Source organism: Abrus precatorius, unplaced genomic scaffold (genome assembly GCF_003935025.1).
Source record: "Abrus precatorius isolate BTA unplaced genomic scaffold, Abrus_2018 Scaffold9, whole genome shotgun sequence".
Taxonomy (NCBI): domain Eukaryota; kingdom Viridiplantae; phylum Streptophyta; class Magnoliopsida; order Fabales; family Fabaceae; genus Abrus; species Abrus precatorius.
Genome location: NW_020874439.1, coordinates 9885189 through 9905149, shown reverse-complemented (window position 1 = coordinate 9905149; position 19961 = coordinate 9885189). Strand labels below are relative to the sequence as shown.

Below are 19961 nucleotides of genomic sequence, written 5' to 3'. Positions count from 1 at the left end.
TAATATTCATTTCTTATATTTTTTATTAAATTTAAAAAATATTTCATATATGTTTGTACCTAAAATAAGCGTCTAGTAGTTAGAGAATATATATTCATTATATGTCAAAATAAAATATTAAAAAATAGCAAGATATTAAAATAAAATATTATTGATTAAAAAATGATAATAGAAAAAATGCTCATCTCTTCAGTACTTTTTGTTTGTTTTCTGATTTTATTCTATATACTAGTCTGATCAAAGAGAAAAAGAATTGATTAAATTTATTAAAATAATTATTAAATATTATTTTATAAAATAATATTTTATTATTTAATTTTTATTTAGTTAAAAATATTATTACTAATTTTTATTAAAATTATAAATTATTAATGTGCCATATTAAATTTAATTAAAAAAATTACACAAACACAAAAAGTTAAATTTAATTTAATTTTATAATATAATTATATTAATATCATAATTATATTTAATATTATTTTTTATGATAAAATTTTTAATATATTAAATAATTATTTTCTATACTTTTAAAATTAATTTTTTATTTAAAATGTAATTTTTAATTTATTTAAATAAAATAATGTAATAAATATTATAAATAAATGATATAATAATTATTAATTAATTTTTAAAATAGGTGGACTAACCTACCCCTAACTCTTACTCTATTCCATCATTTTCTTCATATTAGGACTTAGGGCCAAAATAAACTCACTAACCATAGAACTTTTAAAAAAAGTAAAGCTATATATGAGGCTAAGTAGGATAAGGCTTAGAACTTTAACCTGTTCTAACAACTCTAATCATTATGTAAGATTTAAATTATTTTTTTTTATATCATTGTTCTTGTTTTGTTTTGCTGTGTTAGTTTTTTTTTTTTTTTTGTACTTTTGCTGTCTTTTGGTTTTTCTTCTAAATGCAATAATATATCTAACAAAAACATACAAAGAAAATAATTTTTTTTATCCTTTTACTGTTTTGATTGTGTGTTTTTTTCTTACATAGTATTCTCACATTTTTTTACCCATTTATTTTTATCATTTGTATGATTTTTTTTTTTGAAACACAATAAAATACAAAAAGAATTTTTAATTTTTGTAAATAAAATTTAAAAGGAAAAGTAAAACTCTTTCAAAAAATAAAAATAAAATTTTTTCATTATAATTAATCTAATAATTTTTCAAAACTCGCTTCAACCTTTTTGATATTTCATTATATTTTGTTTCTTTTGGAGCTTTAGATTTGAGTTTTTTTTTCCCCTCCTTTTTACTATCACAATCAAGGATTGCAAGGTAAGGTAAAAGTGTTTTAAGAAAGAACATTTTTTAGGAATAAAATATTTTTAAAAAAAATTAAAAGAGTCGCAATCAAAATTTATTAAAGAAAATTTTTTAGAACACTATGATTTTTGAAACAAAAAATTATTTAAATATTTATTTAAAATTAACTATGCAAATTTATTTCAATTTTAAAAATATTTATTTAACCCTTAAATAGTAATTGTTGCTATTTTATTTTTAAAGAAAAAAATTTATTTATTAAAATATTAATTGATATTTTAGGAAAGAAAAAATTTATTTTTAAAAATATTTTGACTCAACAGTTTAGCTCTCGCCTCTACATATTTTAATGTGTAATAGAGAATTCAAAATTAGTAGTTTTATCTAAAAGAATATGAAATTGGTTGATTAAATTAAATTTAGTTTAAAAAAATTTATTTTAAGATTAAAAATATTTTTATAAAATTGTAATATTTAGGATATAAGATAATACAGTTATACATATATTTTACAATATAAGTAATATAGAAGAAAACAAAGTGAGATCACATAGTTATATTACAAATAGTTAAAATATTTGTAAATAAATAAATAAATAAATAATGGTTTGAATTTATACTTAAATTCATATTAAAAGAGAATTTAAGATAACGTAAGTTATATATAAATCTCTTATAATTTATTGAACAATCGAAGACAATATAAATTACAGCGTTACTAAAATTTATGTAATAAAATAAAAAATAAAATTAAGTAAACAAAAGTTTAGTTATCTAATTTATTAAAATTAAAAATATAACTTAAGAAAATTTAATATATTAAATTAATCTTATTCAATGAAAAAATAAATATATTTAAATTAATTAAAGAATATAATTTTTTAATAAAAAAGATTAAAACTTTCGTTGATAAATTTATATTATATAAAACTAAACGTAATGTTGGTATATAAGAGTCTTAACGATTGAAAGCATATAAAAGTAAAGACACTATATAATAATACTATAAATCGTTGTATTAATATGATTAAAATATTAGAGATGATAAATTTTAATTAAATAAAAAACATATAATTAATTAATTTTAAAGGTTAAAAATATTTTTTTATACTAATGGTGTATAAACTTAAGGTAACGTTGTACACATATGTTTTAATAATTTATAACATATAAAGGTAAAGTTGTTATATATTAGCATTATAAATCATTGTATTAATAAAATAACTTCAATTTAAATTAATTGATTAATATATTAGTAATTAAAAAGTAAACGCTTTTTGGTTGATTATTAAGATAATTATCTAATTAATTAAAAAAATATATTATAAATTTATATTACAAAAAACTTATGTAACATAAACTTTATCAATTATAACACATGGTGATAGAGAAATTACACATTAATATTATAAATTAAAAAATATAATTCAGTAATCTTGACATAAAAAAGTAAAACATGAATATAAAACTAAATTGCACAAACATTGTAAAATTATTTAATACAATAAAGGACAATGATGCTAAAAAAAGAAATAAATAAAAATATAATTAAATAAATTAAATAAAAAAGTTAACAAAAAATTAATAGGCAAAAATTGGGCCATAAGAGTAGCCCAAACAAAGGTCAACAAAAATTTGGGTCACCAAACCGGCCCAAAAAAAGTCAGTAGGCGAATTGGACCATTAGACTAATCCAAAAAAAAAAATAGAAATTTGGACCACCAGATCGGCAAAAAAAAAAAGGCATAAAAACTGCAAAATTTTTTAGGATTTCGAATCTAAGCTCTAAGGTTTTTAGGAGCACGAAACTACATTTTTCAAGAGAAAAAAATATGGTAGAGATTTGATGTAGAGATGATAAAAAAAAAAAAAACTTTCTTTAAATAATGAGTTTATGTATGAGAGAGAGCAAAATAAAAAATAAATAATAGAAGTATTTTTATGGTATATGATGATTTGGAGAAGAAGAAAAAGAATGAAAGTTAAATAGTAAAATGTGATAGTTCAAAGAAGAAAAGAATGATAAATTTTATTTTTTTTGTTTTGGAGGTTGAAAGTGGTGATTTAAAAGAAAAGGGGAAAAGAACAGTTGAGGTAGAAGTTTTTGTGATGAAGAGGTTTAAGAATATTATATAATTGAATAGATATATGATATGCTTATAGTAAAAATATGTCAAAGAGCAAAATTTTAAAAATGCATAATAAAATATTTACTCGGACTTTTGAAACCTTTTATTTATTTACTTTTATTTTTCTTCTCTTCTAATATCTTTCTCTTTTTTATATTTTTCAGAAAAATTCTCTCCTCTCTAATACTTGAATCCTTTTTTTCATAGTTTTTTTCCCTTTTTATTATTAAATATTTTTATAAAATACTAAAAATCTGAAATTTTCTCATTTAATGTATAAAGTCACATTGGTTTAAGTTTTTATTATTAGAATTAGTAATTAATTACTAAATTTTTATGAATGTATTAATTTATTATTTTTGGCTCATACCATGTTGAAACAATTAAACTAATAATAATAAAATAATTTTTTTATTTATTAAAAATATATTAAATAGTTTATTTAAATATAGAGATACAAAACATTAAAATTTTAATAAAAATATCTTTATCATAATATATATTGCTGATTTTGTTATGACTTAATTATTTTTTTTGTTTTTTATAAAAATAATATCTTTTTGAATAAAATAATTTTTTTAAAGATTTAATTTTAAAAATTTTTAAGAAGTTAGAATTTATTTTTTCATTAACTCTATTCTAATGTACTTCCACGTGAGAATATCGAAGTCATATCCTGCCTAACTAAAAAAGAACTTGCTTAGGTAGAAAAATTAAATATTTTTAAAAAAATCTCTAAAAATATTAATATTTTAAAAATTAGATATCTCTTTTACTGCCACATCGTCATCGGTGGCAACGGCGGAGGACCTGGCCGTGGGATCGAGGGACAAAGGCGACGCTTAGGAGACAGTGGCGGTGGTTAATGTATCAAAAGGGGGCGACTCACAGGCTCTTCCAGGTTACATCTCTATCTATCTCTAAATGATGGACCCTCGTGATCTTCAATGGAACCTAAACTAGGGAGTAGGAATACGATGCATGTCCCTTTGAGGCCCCCTTTTCTTGTTTCAATAGACTAGAAAACCTCGTATACGAGCATGTTACCAATGCGTGTTTTGGGAAAGGTAACACTTTTGGCACCCCATTTGAGTCTTCCCTCCCTCGCGATGATGCTAATCAAATGTATCATCACGTTGCGGAACAGAGGAAGAAGGAGCAACAGGGGACTAGTAGCTATTAGCTTCTCTGTGATCGTTTTATGGGTTCAGAAGCTCTCGGAGCTGGAGTGGATTCTAAAGCTAGCTGATTTATTTAGGCTCTCACAAATGACACACCCTAGAATGGCTTTGAAACCCAATGCTCCATCGCATTTTTATAGTGCAGAAAAGGAAAGGGCTTTTACGAACAACATTGAACGTGCTTTCAACCCTGCAATATTTAGATGTGACAATAATATTATCATACAAGGGAAAGATGTAAAACACTGCATTGACAACAAGATCGGTTCTTTGAGGGGCTGTAGAAGGACTAGTCCACGTGGTGAGGTTGTGGGGGAGAGCGTTCCCAAGAACTTTTCTCATGCTCATCCTTCTGGAAATGTTTATGAGAATAATGGCACTCTTGGTAGTGATTTCACACTTGCCATGCTGCTGAACTTTTATTCTCTTGACGATGTGCAAGGTCACATGTACAAGATGGCAAAGGATCAAAAAGGTTGTCGCTTTCTGCAGCGCTTGATTGATGAGGGAACCTATTAGAACATGTGTGCGGTGTTTGAGGGAATCGTTGATATTGTTGGGGAACTCATGATGGATTCTTTTGGGAATTATCTTGTGCAGCAGTTGCTAAATGTTTGCAACGATGAACAAAGGTTGCAGATTGTGTTCTCGTTGACTATCGATCCCGGGTAGCTTGTTCGCATCTCTTTAAATACACGGGTAATTAAAAGTTTCATTCCAGTGTAGCTTGTTTGGTGAGTTAATAATTGTTTATGTGACAGCAGGTAGGGTGTCAAAACGGACCCCTCTATCGAAAATTAATTAAAAAAAATTAAAAAATGATCATAAATAATAAAAAAATATGTTTATATAATAAAAATTAATATTTTATTAATAACAAAATTATCTATTCTAGTCCACCATTAACCCACATTTTAGTAGGTTAAAACAGACTGAATTAGGTGGATCCATAATATTTAGTCCAGCTTGTCAATTTTGGTAGGCTAGGCAAGCTGGCCCGTCAGTCTAAGTCCATTTTGTCACCCCTAGCAAGAGGCATGTGATAGAGAAGTTGATTAAACATTATTATGCTTCTTTCACTGGGTTTTGGGAAGCCATTGATGAAGAAATACAAGAGAAGAATGTTAAGAATAATTGAAAAAGAGGAGAAAAGGTTAAAGAAGGATTTATTTTGTAATTATTTAAAATATATTTAGAAATTTATTTATAAACATTTATTTTAAATAATAAAATATTAACAAAATTAAATAAATAACTTGGCAGTAATGAGTTGACTCTCTGTACACTCAATAAGAGAAAATTAAGGAACTAAATCCTAATTTCTTAAACATTTTAAAGACTAAACTCTAACTAGGAATGAAAATAGGCTAGGCTTTATATGCAACATCCTCATCTTATTTAAAGTAGTATGGACAATAATTTTAGAAAGGAAAGTTTAAATTAAGTTCCTTTACTCACAAAATACAATTCAATTTACTCATACTTATTAAATTTAGATAACAAGGTAATAAAAATTAAACAAATTAAGAGGAAACATGAAATAACATTAATATACATTGTTTTCATAAATTTGTAAGGGGTTGACATTTGTAAAATATAACATCAAAATACATTAGGACTCATTTACAACATTTACAATATATAAAATATAACAAGTCCTAATGATCAGTCTATAATCCACAAGACTGAAGATGATACTGGTCGTCCCCATGCCATCTCTCTATCTCCACAAGGTCTTTAGAATCGAGATCGTCATCCGATCCGAGATAGAGATCCCTAGAGTCTACAGCAGCTTCCACACCCGAAACTCGCTTTGTCGCTCAAAGGTGACGCGAGTCGGCCTCCCAAGAAGGTCATTATCGTAATAATTGAACAGGTAGGTTGTAACATCCCTATTTTTATACTAATTAAAATTACATGATTATGATAAATATGCATGTGAGAGTATGTTAAGAGAATTCTGAAGTGTTAGAACTGTAAGTCTCTCGTTGTAGCGAGATAATTCTCGCTGTAGCGAAAGAGAGGAGGTGAAAATGAAACATTCTGGAGCATTCTTGCTATGATGAGAGATCCCTCGTTGTAGCAAAAAGTGCAGAAAACAGAGTGTAATTTTGTCTGATAGTTTCGCTGTGGTGAGAGAGAATCTCACTATAGAGAAGAGTGTTATGAGTAATCTCTCATTGTAGCGAGAATGTCGCAATTATGAGGGTATTTAAGGATTTTCTGAATGAAAAATCATATTTTCCTACCATTTTCACGTCCTTCTGATTTCTCTCAACTTTCACCCCTCCTTTTCAGATAAAACCCCTCAAAGTGCTATTTTAGGACATTCTTGATCAGCAACCTTCATTTAGATCTTCATTATAAGGTAAAATGAGCTCTATTCTATCATTATATGATATGAGTTATATGTTGAGTTCATGAGAATATGTTTATGTACCAATTTTGATGATGTATGTATGAGTAATGAGTATTAATGAAGAAAGATTGCTAATATTTATATGTTCGATGATTTAGTTAACTGATTATATAGTGTAAATATGAAATATATGATGAAAAAGCATAATATTATAGTTGAACAAGTGTGATGAATGTATGTCTGAAAATGATGAATATGTCATCGATGAATTGTTGAATGATATAATTATTGAGATCATGAGTCAGTGATGAGTAATATGGAATTAGTTTGGAAGTGCTATTAAGCACGATTTTATGATTGGAATGTGGGAAAATCCGCAGCAAAATCTTTATCAAGATAAAGGAAAGACTTATAAAGTTATATAATCAGGATAATGATCCACCAACCCACTAGTTCTTTTTATGAGGCACAAATGGGAGAATTTATCGTGGAAGCAGGAGAACTACTGAAACTGCGTGAAACTATCACAAGGATTTATGTACAAAAAATGGATAAATAGTTACAAAATACACTGGAGGTATAGAGTTTAGAGACAATAAGGAGAGTGTTTATAATTAATAAAAATATAATATGTTTAAATTCTTCTCATCACTCATCCAGAAAAAATAATATAGAATAAAAATAAGTAGAAAAAAGATAAAAAAAAAGTATATATAAACTTAATAAACTCTTATTTTATATTACATTAACTCATGAGAAAATATAATACACAATAATTAATTATGTACAAGTTGTATTGTGTACACTTAAGGATCAAAATATTTACTAGTTGTGTCTATTGTCATTCTACTTCTTTTTTTGCCTTAGTTTACACTGATGTGTGGGGTTAAAGTTGTATTGTGTCTAATTAAGGATCAAAATATTTTGTTATTTTATTGATAATTATTCTATATGTACTTAATTATTTTTAATGAAAGATCATTTTGAATTATTTTCTATTTTTAAAACTCATTATTAAAATTAAAACTCAATTTCGTGTTTTGATTCATAATTTGCAATGTAATAATGTTCATGAATATCTATCTAATCAATTTAAAAATTATGACTTTTAGCAGTAACTCTCATGAAACTTGCTCATTTTATTTTGTCATAGTTAGATTTTTTATTGCCTTTGGAGTGATGTTCTTACTTCTTATTACCTAATTAATAGATGTCATCATGTGTTCTTCAAAACTAAGTTTCTCACTTTATCTTATGTTTTTACTGGTTGCTTCATTCTTTACCTTCTTGTGTCTTCAGATCCATATGCTTTGAGATGACTTTAGTCTAGAGCTTGATAAACTCTTACCTCGTTCTCACAAATATGTTTTTCTTGACTATTGTATGTCTCATAAAAGTTATAAATTTTACTCTATAGCTCTTTGTTTTCTATTTTGTTTTAACTGTCACTTTTTTTAATCTATTCCTTTGTTCTACACCTAATCCTTCTACTTTAGTATTTGAGTCTGCTTTCCCTCCTTTAGCTTTTGTTCTTTTTCATTATCTTTCAGCAAAATCATCTCATGCTTCCACAAAACCAACTCCTTTGCATCCTTTATAGGTATATAATTGTCACCAACCACTCCTCTAACTCGCTTTTAGTGCCACTCAACCTCTTGTCTTTTGAGATTAAACTTCTCATTACTCTTTGTGAATACACTTTACTCAAAGTCCCTTTCTTTATTATGTTTCTTTAACTTACAATTATTTGTCTCCTCATTATACTTGTTTATTTTCTTTTTCTTTTATTTCTATTCCTTAGTCTATTGATAACGCTCTCTCCTTTCTCGGTTGGAAATAAACAAGTTATATTTGGAAACTTGTTCCTCTTCTTATAAAGTCTCTTGTTGGTTGCAAGTGAATTTATATGATCAGGGTTCGTCTTGATAGTAAAATTGATTGTCTTAAGGCTTATTTGATAGTCAAAGGTTATATATAAAATATTTGGTTTGGACTGGTGACACTTTCTCTCTTGTGCCAAAATGACATTTGTCTCACTACTCCTTTTTATGTCTGACTACACCTGTTTTTCATTCTTCTTTCTCAAAAAATTGTTATACAAAAGAGACTACAACTTAACTTACTTCAGTGATGATGCATGAAAAAAAACATTAATGATTATTACCACATATATTTTTAACCTTATTTACTTAGATACAACTAGGAGAAGCACTCAATACTTAGTAAAAAAGCTACATTTGCAAGATTTTTTTTTTCTGAATACTTAGTTGGTTCTACTGTTTAATGTTTTACTGACTATTAAACTTTATGGTCAAATGCTCTTAAAAAGTATTATTTTTTGAGCAAGAGGGTTTGCACTTGCTTGTAATAGTAAGATGCTCTAAGGTGTGAATTTTATTTCTGAATTTACAGTTTGTAGTTAATGAATTCATTTATCTAGTAATAGTGTAAAATTTGAAAAATATAGGATTTATAATTCCACATTATTGTTATAGATTATCAGCAACAACTATAATAGTTAAATATAAATTTTGTTTCCAAAAGAATGAGGCATGTAGACTAGCAAGTCACTGTCCGTTGATAGCTATCATAGGTTTTATTATATTCATATTCCTGTTTTTTTTTTTTTTTTAATCATAAACAACTTACATGGTCATATATATCCTTAGTCCTTATAGCAAGGAAGATGTTAATTCTGCGACGGAAACGTAATAAAGTAGAAAACTAACCGGCCTAATTATTTATCTATATTGATTACCATAGAATTAAGAAACTTTTTTCAAGTTGTATTATGTTTCACCTGGCCTGTATTATATATTGTCTCTACCATTTATGTATCTTGTTTTAGTTATAGATATTGAGAACAAGACAGTACATATTTCTCTACCAAATTGGAATTGGGTTTGTTGGATGTTCAACGGTAACTAGTACTTTTACTATCTGCTGTTCTTAAATAAATATAGTTAAAATGGTTCGTATTCAAAATATGCCTAATGTATTATTTCTTTAACATATCTTAGCTATTATTAAGCTTGATAAAGGTGACCAAATACCTTATGATTATGCCAAATCCTTTAAAGAGGCTGTTGAGGTTTTTCAGCATGCTCGAATATACTATTTTTAAATCTATTCTTTAATTTTAAAATGAGTATTCATTATTTGTTCAGAAATGTCGAGTTTGCTTGTGGAATTTTTGTGTAAATATGATAACAATGCTAAAGAGCTTAAGCACGTGAAGTCCCTTCAACATAATTTTATTGTCACTTGATAGAAAACTTGATTTCTTGGGACCATATCCTTCATCATATCTACATTTTTGGGATTGATACATTGCCTTGAAATCTTCTATTATTTTTAATATTCTTAACTTGTATTATTTCTTATTCTTTATTGATATTGCTTATCAGACACTACTTGGATTTATATATATTGTTAAAAATTAAACTTGCTAAACGACAAAACTAAGTTAAACTCTTCTTCAAAAACACAAATCCAAATTGAACTCTTCTTCATAAAGAAGATAAATCCAAGTTGAACTTTTTATAAAGAAGACAAATCCAAGTTAAACTATCATAACGAAAGAAAAATTTAAGTTGAATTTTTCATCATTATAAGAGAAGAAAAATTCAAATTAAGTTTGACCTCCTCCAAAACATTATAAATAGGTAGTGCTATGAAATATGAAATTTCATTATGAAATAATTCATTACTTATCCTTTATTATAAGTGGTTTGTGTTTGAGAAAAATTCTAATGAGTTTTTTTGTGATTGTTTGAATAATTAACTATTAACAAAGTTAAAGTTTATAGAGTTTATTTATTTTCTAATAAGAAAAATATTTATTGAGTATTCATTTTTGTCACAATGATGATATTTCAAGTAGACAATTTATTTTAATTGCCAACGTATATGTTTAACTAGGATATAGGAGTTCTAAATATATATCATGCTGCATAGCTTTTTATTTTAGAATGTATGATTAATTTCAATCTGTATGCTTATTGAAGAACATGTATCTTTTTTTAGAATTTATTTTAATTTTTTATTTTAATTATTGCAAAAATATGACAATGATCAAACAATTTTTTTAAAAAAGAAACATCACATGGAATCATATTTTCTAGAAAAAATTATGTAAGTCAACAAAATATTAATCAATATGAGACTATAGTTGAATAAAAAAAAATTATTGTCATATAATAAAATATCATTTTATTACAAGACTTGCATTAAAAATATAACTTGATTACAATTGAAAAGACACTTTAACTTAACCAAAACCACCATAATATGATTCTTTGAAACAACTAGAAACATAGAAAAAAAGATTCTCTGCATGTTATTTATTGCTTCTTTTTTGCGATGAACTGCTTGAACCAATATGCTGACATCTTGGATATCTCGAGTGTTTTGAAATCAACATAAACAATGCCAAACCTTGATGTGTAACCCAACCTCCATTCAAAGTTATCAAACAATGACCATGCAAAGTATCCTACAACATTTGCTCCATCATTATCTGCTTTTTTTAGTTGAGTCAAATAGCCTTTGTAATAGTTTATTCTTGTCTTGTTATGCAAACCTTTAGGGAGTCACATTACTCGGATCATCCATGCCTACAAGTCATAGTGTCCGATAACGTTGCAACAATAATAGAATACTATGTCAACAAACCAAAATGATAAAGGACAAAACAAGATATGAACATCTAATATGTTACCATTTTCAGATAAGTTCACATTCGAGTCTATGTAATCAATGTCTTGTACATGACCCATGGTGCAGTGCAAAGCCAAAGCCAATATGAATTAATATGCAAGAAATCAACTTATAACTTAGTGAATATACGATTTTTGTCCACATCTATACAATAAATATTTGTCACTAAGTTCAAACTTACTTTTAGACCAATAGACACTCCATTCTTTGCATCATCAATATTTGAAAAATAATAATAAAACAAGATGAGTTATGGAAATGCACACACAAAAAAAAACATCAAAATTTAGGAGTGTCAATAGACACTCTCATGTGCCTATTACCCCTCTTATTTATGTAATGTAAAATACTCCTATTATTAATATGGTATAAGAGAGAAAAAGGGATATATTAGACAAAAATTACTTAAATGAGAGTAGTAAAAGACACTTAAGAGTGACAATATTTAAAGGAAGCATTATCTTATAAGCAAATCCTACCAGTCCTATTGGTACTCTGGAACTTATTTATGCATGGGAATTTTATATGATATAAATATGTTATAACCAAAAACTAATACATATTTTATATCTAAATTATAAATAATATTTGAGAAATGATAATTAACTATTAGTTAAATATTATCAACATTCAAAATACATAATAAGTTAAATCATAAAAGAAAGTGACAGAAAAAAGCAAAGAATAGGTGAAATCAATAAAAAGTTTGAAAGGAACACAAATAAAAAGGAGCACACCGAAGCTGACCTCAACAGTCAACACACCTGCTCCTGTCAAGGGCGTGTTGATGAGCACGGCCATGCTCCATTATATTATTTTAGAATCCAACAAAAAAGTGACATCCAACATAAGACTTTAGATTATAATCTAAGATTTCGTAACAAATGCAAGTATTTTAGTGACATGAGACAACATTTCTGCAAACTGCTAACTAGAAATCAGAAACAAGAATGGCAAATCTTGAAGAAGCCACAAATTATGCTGTCATATATTCTCAAAACTGTCATTTATGACTTGGTCAGGTTAACAACAAGAATAATCAAATTGACAAATTGTATGTTGTCTTTTAACATTTAACAAATAAGTAATAGCACTACTCATCTATTGTCACAATAAAAAATAAAATAAAAGCATGTTTCACATATGACTATATTGTTTGAGCCATTTTTCTGATCAATCCCCAACCAATTATTTTGCAAGCAAAGCTATGAGAAAGAGAGACAGTGTTGCTAATTACTAACTCAACTTTGATCTTAATACTAAGAATCCAATCTACAACTTATTTTTAAGTACTAAGATCACATTGCAAGTGCTTAGTAGTTTCTAGGTATGTTAAGGTTTTCGTTTAAGAACTTGATTTTAAGACATTAGAGTGGGGTATGTTATTTTCCCTAAACGTGACAAAATGTTTGCTTGAGTTACAAAGTGTTCCACTACTCCACTATTGGCTCTTTTCACTTTCTTGGGGCACACAAGCTCCAATAAAAACTTAAAAAGAGAAAACTTAAAAAGGTTTTCGTGTGAAGAATTGTGTAAAAACTTAAAAAGCAACCAACATCCAATAAAGAAAAAAGAAAAAGAAAAAAGAGACAACTTTACTAAATACCAAGCATGAATGAAGATGAAACACAAACCATATTGATCTTCTTCAATTTTCAACAAGATCCATCAAACTCCAACTCACAATGAACAAAGCAAAAACACCAAAATATATCCGAGAGAAAAAAAAAAAAAAAACCTTTTTTTTGTTTATAAACAAGGAAAACTCACCAAATAGAGGCTATTTAAGCACTTGGAACACCGACCAGGGAAACCATTGACATTTGTGGTGCTACTGAAGCAATTCTTCTCCAACCAGTTCTCCACTTTGGCTAAGAGAAAATGCATCAGGGGGTTGGAGCCTAATGCCACAAAAATAATACACATCACATGTCTCATTAGGCCTTGTCAGTTAAAAGCCTCTCACATTCAAAGCCTTTCCCAACTCATTCTCCCAGGTTTCTGAGTCATCCGGCAGCATAGGCATCATGTCATATGATGATGTGGCATGGCTATGGCTATGGTCTGCCATGCCAAGTGCAGTAGAAGAGTATGCAGAATACAACAATGCTGCAAACACTGGGCAGTACCTACTGTGGTGCAGTTCCTTGTCACCATCATCTTTGGTAACACCACATGCACTTTTATACCATTAAAGAACCCATCCGAGAGAGTAAGAGGGCACCCTGCAACATCAGATTGTTGTGGGAATGCTGGGATTGTTGTCGTTGATGGCTTAGATTAGATGGGCTTGGGAAAATGGGCTTAAGGGTGGTTGCTGCTGGATCAGGAAGGCCCACAAAGGAAGGGAAGTAGAGAATGCAGCAGGAGAAAAGGAATTCCTTCTCAAGTTTGACATCTGGATTTCTCATGATTTTGAGCCACAAGCCAGCTATGTTTCTAGAGGAAATATTCCATAACAAGTGTAAATGGAAAGCATTAGTTTTAATCTCACAATAAGCCTCTAGCAACCATTTCGTGAAGAAGTTTTTCGGCTGTATCATTGTCATCTCTTTCAAAGAGAGCACGGATAATTATGTCAAAAGTTATAAAATCAGGACTGCAACCATTGTCCTCCATTTTTTACCATAAGGACAATGCTTCATCAACCTTGCCCTCTTTACAAAGCCCATTGATCAGAGAATTATATGCTGCCACGTTTAGATGATAGCCATTATTCAATAAATCCTGAAAAACCTCCTGTGCATCCTTAAGTCTTCCGCCTTTGCATAGTCCATCAATAAGTATTGTGTGTGTATAAGTCTGGATGAATGCCCTTGTCTATAACTTTATTGGATAATGCAATTGCCTGATCTAAATGATGGTTTTTGAATAATGCGTCTATTAAGGAATTGTAGGTAATTATATCAGCACGTTGACCCCTATCCTCCATCTCATCAATAAGCTCCCAAGCATAAGAAATTCTTCCTAATTTGCAAAAAACATCAATAAGAAAACTGTAGGTTACTGTATCTGGAACCATACCTTTGCAATACATGTCTTCAAATAGAGCCATGGCTTCATCCACCATTTTAATCTTGCAGAACCCCGTAATCATTATGTTGTAGCTATGCAAATAACTTTTAATTTAAATATTTTAAATAAGTATTAACTTTTTATTGATATTATAAATAATATTTAATGAGCTGTAATTCTTAATTAATAAATAATAAACATTTTTTAATTTATTTTTTAAAAAAATAATTGAATAACAAAGAAAAAATTGAACAGTTTTTTACTTTTTATTTAATTACTACTTCTTTCTTCTTCTTTTCTCTACTCTGCCTTCTATTTTTTCAATGCAAAAACATTGGTACAAGAGTTTTTCCTTTTCACTACTCTGCTTCCATTACTCACACCTAACAAACAGTATTTCGCAGTTTTTTTTGCAAAGTTGTCACTTTTAGAGGCATAGAGATTATAAATGTCAAGTTTATTTTCTTAACAATCAGGTTTTATTGTTTTAATTTAGTCTTATTTTAAATAAATTTTAAATAAAATTATAATAATTTTAAATAAAAATTTGAAAAATAAATTTTAAATAAAATTATAATAATTTTAAAAAAATTATAATAATTTTAAAAAAAGTATAATAATTTTAAAAAAATTATAATAATTTTAAAAAAATTATTTTATTAATATAAAAAAGCCTTATTTTTCCTTCAGCCTCCATTATTTACACCTAACAAACAGTATTTCTCAGTTTTTTCGTAAAGTTGTCATTTTTAGAGGCAGATTATAAGTGTCAAGTTTATTTTCTTAACAATTAGGTTTTATTGTTTTAATTTAGTCTTATTTTAAATAAATTTTAAATAAAATTATAATAATTTTAAAAAAATTATTTTATTAATAACAAGTCTTATTTTTAAATTTGCTTTAATCACTAAAAGCTCTTGAGCAGGCTGCTTTACATAATCCATTGATCAACCTCCCGTAACTAACTTGGTTCATCTGAAATCCTCGTGAGAACAATTTGTGATGAAAATGCAGCGCTCTTCTACGTTGCCATTGAGACACATACCATTCATGAGTGTAGTGAAGGCTACGGTATTCGGCTGTTGACCCAATCTGAAGATCTTGGCCAATACCGAAAAAGCCAATCTTTGAAAAAGTACAATTGATGTGAATGTTAAAAGTACAAATGTCTGGCTCAATTCCCTTGAATCCCAATCGTTGAAAAAGGAAAATGGCAGTGTGGAATTGCTTTTTCTTAGGAGGTACCCCAAAATCTTGGTAAATTGAATGATGGATGGGGGAGGACGGGTATTGAGCATGCGATTGAACGAGTCAACGGCATCATCAACATCAACATTGTGAATGAATCGGGTTTAGAGTGACGAAGAAGGAAAGCAGAGAAGAAAAGGAGGAAACTTGGGAACAGAGAGACGGAGAGAAGAGCTTAACCTTGAGAATGACATTGGGAATATCGAAGATGTTATGTGGTTTGGTTTTGAAGTGATCAATGGAAGAATCATGTACTGTGTTTACGGTCTTGTCAGTTTTTTTTAAAGATCAAATTAAACTTATTTTTATATTCTTTAGGTACTTTTTTTATTATATTATGTTATTTAAATTTGTATCACTCTATAACAGTTATACAAAATATTAATTAAAATATATATTTGGACCCTTATTATTTAATAATTGTATTTATGCTTTTAGATATTATTGAGGTCTGAATTTGGGCCACTTAATTTACCCTAATTAGAATCTATAAATAGATTAATAAGATTCTGAATTAGGGTATGATGCGATTAGACACTTTGAAATTTTGAGACTTGGCCGAATATAAGAATCCTTATTTTTACTTTCTCTCAAACTCTCTCGATGAAAGGCTAAATCTCTCGTTCAATCTACAAAATCCAAACGTTGTAAGTCTGACTTGAGTTTTGCGCCAAATTGCTCCGAATTTGTTCTCTTTTCTCTCTAATCTCAAAATTGTGTATTGCGATCGTAATTGACTTTTCTGTTGTTAGAATTCAAATTAGGACTCGTTTGATACTCGAATTTGATAATTAATGCAGACTAGGTTAAATGATTATTTGATTTAATTCGTAACTCTATTCAATTAGGTTATTTGATTGAATTAATAATTGAATTGGGTGATTGTTCAAACGCAGATTTGAATATTTAGATACTGTGATAGCCAGAGTTACACACAATTGGTATTCTGTGGATTGATATTTTTTAATTCATTTTTACTCACTTTAACTCTGTCCGTAATTTAATTGGATTAATTTGCAATTTTAAAAAACCCAAAAACCTTATTTGCATTTTTTTAAAAGAAAACCTAAAATTGAATTTGACTGAGAATGTGTTTCTGTGAATCGACCTTGGTTTGACTCTATATTACGAAATCTTTAGAAAATTTCATTGTTTTGATAGCAGCTCGGCATCAGATCGCTTTCACTTGTCCTTTTGGTACCTTTGCTTATAGACGGATGCCATTCAAAATGTGTAATGCGCTTGGCACTTTTTAGAGGTGTATGAGCATCTTTGTGGACTTCTTAGAGACCTCACTTGAAGTATTCATGAACGACTTTACTGTTTATAGGTTTTCATTTGATGCATTTTTAGATAGCTTGTCTAGAGTATTAGATAGGTGTATACAGTTCAATTTAGTTTTAAATTATGAGAAATGTCATTTTATGGTGACCGCTGTATTAGGGCATGTAGTGTCGAGTAGGGGTATTGAGACTGATAAAGCCAAGATTGATGTAATTGTTTCCTTACCTTACTCTACTTCTGTGAAAGAAGTGCGCTCTTTTCTTGGCCATGCAGATTTCTATAGGCGCTTCATCAAGGATTTCAGTAGAATCACATCCTTATTGTCCATCCTTTTACAGAAAAATGCTAATTTCATCTTTGATCAGACCTATAAGGACGGTTTTGATGAGCTGAAGAGGCATCTCACTTCTACTCCTATCATTCAGCCTCCAAGTTGGGAGATTTCATTCGAGCTTATGTGTGATGCTTCGAACACTGCAGTTGGTGCTGTCCTTAGTCAAAAAGCGGAGAAACAACCCCATGTCATAGCCTATGCATCTCACACATTGGATAAAGCACAAGAAAACTACACCATTACAGAAAAAGAATTTTTAGCCATTATTTTTTATTTAGATAAATATCGTTCTTATTTGCTTGGCTCTGAAGTAATTGTTTACTCTTATCATGCAACTTTGAGGTACTTGCTTAAGAAGTCAGATTTTAAACTGAGGCTAATACGCTGGATGCTTCTTTTGCAAGAGTTTGACATTAAGATCAGAAATATAAGTGGTGTAGAGAACTTAGTGGTAGACCACTGGAGCATAATTCAGCAGCCATTGGAGGATCTCCCCATTAGAGACACCTTTCCTGATAAGTAGCTTTACCACATTGGAAAGCATGATCCTTGGTATGCAAACTTGGTAAATTATTTGGCTGCAAAAGAGATTGATGATTGCTTTTTCCTTGAGGTGTTTAAAAGATTTGTCGTAAATCCTCATCAAAATTTAAACAAATTAATGTAGTACTACGGTTACCATAGATTGTCTCCCATGAACATTGGCTATTAATCTTCATTAAACATGTTGAAGGCATTAATTGAACAAGCAATTAAAATGGGGGTGGGGGGTTTGTGGTTTCAAATCAATATAAGGAGCAGCAAGCAAACAAGTTTAATTAATTCAAACAATAGAAAGCAACAATCCTTAGTTCATCCATATAGATTCTATCCTCATTCCACTCAAGATTTAACACTCATCCTCTCTCCTATGAATTAGGTTAATTTAACAAGCGAAAATCAACCTTATGATCCCAACGAAATTACGCAATTTCTTAGGCTCTAATCCCTCATCCCAAGATTACGCAACCTTAGAATTAAACCTAGGATTAAGAAATCCCTAGTTTAGAATCTCCTTAAAATGAATTAGGGTTAATTAAGCAATGTCTCCCTTATTCACCATTAATTCAATTCAAGAAGCAAGAAAGAAGTAATTCATGAAAAGAAAGGAGTTATATTATCATTAAAATCAAGAAACTCAAGAATCCATGTGAACTCGTTAAGGATTACACAAAATTTAGCCCTCCATGGAAATAGGGGTCAAAAACACAGTTTGGAAATGAAGAAAACTCATTGGCATTAATGTAAAAGTAAGAGAAATGAGAAACCAAACCCTAGGTTGGACCCTTGGCTGTCACCCAAGGTTGCCCTAAGCTTTGGAAAATGTCCTAAATTTAGTAAAGAAGAGAAAATGTACGAAAATTGTAAGAGCTCCCTACCCTAATTTGGCAAAAATCTATTTATACTAAGGCTGACGTCCTCCAAAGTGATTACTTTCATTCTTTCATAGTAGACACGCGTATCTTTCTCCCTGAAAGTAGCGCCACCCATTATCACCACCACGTTTCCCTTGAAACCCTAAATTTCCCAATTTTTGTCCAAAACAAGTCTTGTTCATAACTTCCATTCTACAAATCCTTTTTCAATGATTCTTGAGTCAAAATTGCTTCCCAAAACGTGAGGATTCACCTCGTTTTGGTCTCGTTCAATTTTGAGTTCTATAACTTGAGATATAGTTTCGAGTTCATAAACGACATTCTCCAACCCTTGTGCGTGTTTTTATCCAACAAAGGTCCTCTTCCAGAATTTCAGCAAGGGGATTCCTATCATTTGGTCATCAGAGCTTTGGTTCTAGGGTTTGAGAACTATTATTGCTGGAATTTTGTGGTAACATCCTTCTTTAATTCTTTCTCGTTACCTTGATATTACCTTGTGTTCTTTCTCTAGTGCTGAACCATTGCAAAATTTATACCTTTGTAGTTAAAAAAAAATTATTACAGAAAATTCGTACAAAAAAATTTAAAAAAAATGGTGGCTGAATGGTTTATGCTTTTAGAATAATTACAATTCAATTTTCCAAGGTAATATATTGGTTTGGTTGAAGGATTGTTGCTAGCATTCTAATTTTAGTTTTTAATTCTACAAATTCCTTGTTATGTACCTATAGTTTTGTGGCTATTTTTCTTCGTCTTCCCAAACCTTTTTAGCCTACCCTAAGTTTTTGACTTAACACAATTCGGGTGGATTGTCCTTGATGTGGTCTCTTTCTTTTTGATTCACTTAAGAATAAGAGAATTCTAGAGTGGAAAAAGGCAAGAGTGCATATTATTAAAAAAAAAAAAGCCATATTAGACTGATACACTTGAGGGTGGTGAGGGTTAAAAAAAAAATAGCAACTGCAATTTTCTTGTTACGTTTGATTTGTTTGTTTAAG

At 28.9% G+C, this 19961-nt stretch overlaps 2 pseudogenes; both read right to left on the bottom strand.

Annotated features, from left to right (window-relative positions):
- Positions 1-13416: 13416 nt before the first annotated feature.
- On the bottom strand, positions 13417-14078 carry LOC113850761 (annotated as a pseudogene).
- Positions 14079-14157: 79 nt separating this feature from the next.
- LOC113851572 lies at positions 14158-14764 on the bottom strand (annotated as a pseudogene).
- Positions 14765-19961: the final 5197 nt, after the last annotated feature.